Source organism: Limulus polyphemus, unplaced genomic scaffold (genome assembly GCF_000517525.1).
Source record: "Limulus polyphemus unplaced genomic scaffold, Limulus_polyphemus-2.1.2 Scaffold592, whole genome shotgun sequence".
In the NCBI taxonomy this organism is placed as follows: domain Eukaryota; kingdom Metazoa; phylum Arthropoda; class Merostomata; order Xiphosura; family Limulidae; genus Limulus; species Limulus polyphemus.
Genome location: NW_013666202.1, coordinates 226,173 through 231,576, shown reverse-complemented (window position 1 = coordinate 231,576; position 5,404 = coordinate 226,173). Strand labels below are relative to the sequence as shown.

The 5,404-nt window shown below is 35.0% G+C and overlaps 1 protein-coding gene and 1 long non-coding RNA gene across 2 annotated transcripts in view; both read left to right on the top strand.

The window, feature by feature from the left end:
- Nucleotides 1–2,625, top strand: part of LOC111085749 — a 26,124-nt gene extending 23,499 nt beyond the window's left edge. Inside the window, exon 4 of the long non-coding RNA XR_002610552.1 lies at nt 2,560–2,625. This is a non-coding gene — a long non-coding RNA (uncharacterized LOC111085749). The remainder of the gene's footprint in view (nt 1–2,559) is intronic.
- Nucleotides 1–5,404, top strand: part of LOC106459318 (serine/threonine-protein phosphatase 2B catalytic subunit 2-like) — a 98,157-nt gene that overhangs the window by 24,460 nt on the left and 68,293 nt on the right. The gene's annotated exons all lie outside the window — the stretch shown is intronic.

Here is a 5,404-nt window from a genome sequence, read left to right as displayed (position 1 = left end):
TCTGTTTTTAATAGATATACTATGGTTTTTGAGTTGCAATGGTGAAAAACATGGGACGGTTTTTTATATATCCGTGTCAGTGTAAATTAATTGTACCTGATGATGACAAAACCTTGTCGAAACGTTGTACATTTGCTGTTATGTTAAACTTATATTAAAGTTTTTCTTCATTACCCATTCAAGCCGTCTCCAGCCATTATTAAATACATAATCAGATAACACAGACGGACATGGTCCTGAGAAGGAAAGTTGCAACTGCAACAAACAGACATCCAATCCAAACCAGCTTACCAAAACCACAAAATAGTTTTCATCAAACAACAACAGTACAGGAAGGAGGAAGAGGTCTTCTTAGTACCTGATCTTCCAAGGTCTTCAACACTTAAATTCCGATGATGATGATGGCGACGGGCTCGTTTAAAGGGTTAGCTCACAGCTGAATCCAGATTGTGGATTTTGCATGAGTGGTGAAAGACCTTTATCAGAGAGAGAGAGAGAGAACTTCTCGTAGACTTTACCACGTTCGTAGTTCATGAACCACATGTAGTGATTAACTCTTTCACGAGTACTCCATCTCACAGTTAGTCGATTTTGTAGCTTTGTGCTTAATATCAAACAAGCGAACAAACGAATCTTGCAATAGGATCAACTATCCCAGATTGCATTTGTCACCCACGTCATTTTCTAGATGGTCACTGTATAAAGAAACTACAACGAAACAGAAAAATAAACGTTATAAATAGAAACTTCACAAACAAAAACAAATCCTGGAGCTATAACACCAGAATTTCTCTCTTACTACATTTTATTTTCTCGGTATTCACCGGTACATTTATTTTCTTGTATATAAGAATAGCGCCTACCATATGTAACTAGAGGCTCACAGAATATGCACTTTGAAATTAAATCTCAGTTTCCTACACGACTAAAGAGAATGAACAGAAGGTGTCAGCGAAATGTAAATGACACTTTATTTACCGAACACACAAGTAAAAGATTATTAAAACAGGACGTGTGTAAAAGAGGACGGACAGAATTTCATTCTTTATCAAGTTAATAATTAAAACGTAAACAGTGTGAAGAAATCAAGTACTATATATTTCTTACAATAGCCCTCCCCCATCCAAATTGGGTTAACGGTAAGTCTGTAGGCTTATAACGTTAAAAACCTGGTTTCGATACCTATGATGGGCACCTCACAGTTAGTCGATTTTGTAGCTTTGTGCTTAATATCAAACAAGCGAACAAACGAATCTTACAATAGGATCAACTATCGCAGATTGCATTTGTCACCCACGTCATTTTTTAAACTCCTTTAAATAAAAGTAGCTTCTTGTTGTTCCTAAATCTCTACAGGGCAGATGTGACTATAGAACACACTGGTACAAGTCTAAGTAATTCTTCAGACATTTGTGGTATACTTCAGAAATATCAAAATGAGAATTACCCCTGTCTAGCTTAAAACTAAGATCACAACATTTTATTTATAGCTTATTGTTTGTACATTAATTTTAATATATACGTACGTCAAACGCGAGTAAGTGCAAAAAAGTTTTATTGGGTAATATATTTCCACTTCGCTTTTTTTTAACTAAAAGGAAAACAAGCAACTGGTATATTTCATATACTACAGCCGCAAAGTATAAATAGTAGTGAAGACTATGAACATATTAGGTCAAAATAGCACCCTACGAACCTTGTTTATTTAGTTTACATATAATAGATGTCGGTTGATTTGTATTTCATTAACCAGAGGGCTTTTAATAAAAGGATTGTTCCACCTGTGTGATTATTACTTTCTTTTTGGAAGTTTCATGGCAATCCTTTTTGTTTCTCTTTCACGTTTTCGGCTTGTTTTGTGTCATAAATTAGGCCCGATTGAGAGTAGCCAAGTGGTTAGCGTGTTGGACTGGAGATCCGAAAGTTTCGGATTCGAAACGTGGTGCTACCAAACAAGGTTCTTATTTTCAGTGGGTGTGTTATAAGAGTGACAATTAATCCCTGTATTCGGGTAAGAGCAGCCTCAACAGGCGGCGGATGCTGCTGGCTAGTTGCTTTCTTTCTGGCCTGTTTTTCAATATTCGGGACGGCTAACGTCTGAGCTACAGGGGTATTTGATCTCAACTGGGTGAATGGTTCACCCAGGGGTTAATTAGATCAGAATCAGGGTAAATGAGTATTATCAATTATACAAAAAATTCAAAAGTGAAAAGTCAGTTATTATTATTTATTCTAGTTGTATTTTGATGTATATTTAAGTCATGATAAAGAATTTTATATTTTAATTCAGCACTTTTTTGTCTTTTTTTCGTAGCTGGGGTGAGTGAACTGTCCTGAAAAACTTATAGGGCTAAATGATATTGAAAAAGGTTGAGAAGCACTGAGCTAGATAACGGGTTTATTTAACAAATTTGTAGTGTGTGTGTGTGTGTGTGTTAGCCCCTGTATATTGATTTTACCGGCTTCGCGAAACTGCTATGCTGTACAGTTAGCTTTTATATTTTAAAGTAGATGTCAAGCGTTTAAAATTTGTTTCAGCAAATTATTAATATACAAAAGCAAGATGGAATCCTCATTAGCTGCGGCACTTGAATTTCTTTTACGCAGGATTAGAGTAAATTAATCTGTGATATCTTTTTTTTATTAGCTATATTATGGTGCACCATCAATTCCAATCGTGGGGCGCGCGTATACCCGATTCAATTTTATTACTCATCAGGGTTTCTACCAACCTACCCTCAAATTAAAATTCATTTAGGCAGGAGTAGAGTGAGTTAATCTGTGAGACTTTGGGCGTTGTCAAATGCATCAATCGAAAGGATTTGATCTCCTGAGTCCAAATATAATATTACTTTTCGTCGAAGTTCTCCCCCCCCCAAAATACAACGATAAATTAGATGTAATGGCAAGTTATACAACGTGGATTTTTTAACGGGATAATTCTGATAAGATAAGTTTATTACTTCTAGAATGTAACGGCCTCGAAATATTAAACTAATGGATAATTGGAGATGAATCTTTTGAAGTATCGACATTTCTTTTACACGGCTATGAAACCCGATAATTGGTACAGAATTTTAATTGTTGTTATCAGCTTGTCTTACTACACAATGATTTTGAATTCACAGGTACAGGAAAGAAAAACTGTCATTTAACAACAACTTTTGTAACTTGACTTGTTTCCCGTTTTTGTCATTTCTCCGAAAGGGGGCCGAAGATCACTTGGAGGGGTCACCTGTTTTAACTACTCAGTCAGGCAGTAAACACTAAAATGACGTCACATATGGGACGCTTAACGTTGCAATTTGTACTGTCGTGACGTCAGTAAAATGTGCGCATTCCATGAATCCCGAGAAGAATTATGCACTCTGTAGGCTACAACACAGCATGATATATGAACTTCAAAGGCAAGAGATTAAAAATATTTGTTACTATTAACTTTGGTTTTATTTAATCTTGAAACAGAACAAGTTCGGGGATCCCGCGGAAGTAAAGCTAGTATAGTTTAGTTGATATAAGCCAAAAACTTCATCTTATGGATTATTTAGGCAGATGATTTAGGACAAAACAAAGCGAAGGTGAAATGGTCGACATTTGTCTTTCATGGAAGGCTATCGAACCATCGTCCACTCTACTTGTGCTATTTTTGGAAATCTTTAGTCCTGTAAAGCCTTCTCTATAGTTTTCATTGTCATTCAGACAGTTTTTCGTTTCATAAACAAGTTGATACGATGTTAGTATTCAGCATAGTCCTTCACTAGCTATTAGTTATCAGCTTGTTTGCATTTCTTCCAAGTTGATGTTATATATTTTGACATAAATCAACAATTTGCTATTATGATTGTATTAACACAGTCCTTCAGCTGTTGACGATACAAACCAATAGTTTGCTGTTATGATTGTATTAACACAGTCCTTCAGCTGTTGACGATACAAACCAACAGTTTGCTACTATGATTGTATTAACACAGTCCTTCAGCTGTTGACGATATAAACCAATAGCTTGCTGTTATGAATGTATTAACACAGTCCTTTAGCTGTTGACGATATAAACCAACAGTTTGCTGTTATGAATGTATTAACACAGTCCTTTAGCTGTTGACGATATAAACCAACAGTTTGCTACTATGATTGTATTAACACAGCCCTTCAGCAATTGACGATATAAGCTAACAGTTCCCTGCTATGATTGTATTAACACAGTTCTTCAGCAATTGACGATATAAGCCAACAGTTCTATGATTGTATTAACACAGTCCTTCAGCAGTTGACGATATAAACCAATAGTTTGCTATTATGATTGTATTAACACAGTCCTTCAGCAATTGACGATATAAGCCAACTTTCGTACCTGTTCAGTAGTATGTAAAAAGTGAAATAGGATCGTAAAATTAATAAAACTTATCAGCAGATGATTTTTTTTTTTACCCAAAAGATTACCCTCTTGCTGGCATCATCATATGAATGTTAATGCTAAGTGACAAACTTTTTCACAGCTCGAGAATGGCCAATGGTATAGAGTAATCAAATGTAAGACGCATGTTTTACGTTTTGTAGAAGCGAAATATTCGGTGTCAAGGTCAAAGGCGGTGGTGTTACTTGAAACAAAACGCTTATCATATGTTTAAAAGGTCAAAGTTAATTAAGTTGTAGATTTTCATTCTGCAAATATTAGTGTAAAAGAAGGACGATTTTTCAGCATAAATAATAATAAGTTATAAAGGAAACCTCTAGGAATCTCTTTATTTCTTAAGTGTAACTAATTCGTGGTATAGTTCAATAATGATATTTGATCACTCAGATAAATTCTATATAAGTGGTATAATCTGAGTAAATAAGCATTTTCTTAAAGAAAAAATGTCGCGATAGAAAGTTCAAGTGGAACGTTTAATGAAATAATTATGACTAAAATAAGGTTAATCGTTTAGTCAGCTTATCGAGGTACAGGAAAACAGATGCGTCTACGAAATCAAATGTGCCCACCGTTGTTTGGTTTGACCTTTTAGGTTTGAATTTACCGTTTCTTTATGGTTTTTGCACTTTGCATGCAAGCATTTTGAAATAATGTTTCGTAGTTTGTACATGATATAACGATATATATTTTAATGACCTATGTTATCAGCTATGTTCTGTAAATCATCGAAGTAATGGTTACAGAGAACAACTTTGGAATAGCAGAGCGTTGGGTAAGTCGTTAAGTATCATTGTGGTTGCAGCACACTTGATCATTTAGACAGACAGCCAACTTGAATTTCTAGAGAAACTAGTAATGTTTCATCATGTTCGTTCTACGAAGTTGGTTCGTTCGTATTATACACGGCGTGGTCACAAGTAAATAGACACCACCTTTTCAGAAAAAATGAAAATTTTCAGTCATGTGCACATGAATTGATATATTTATAAT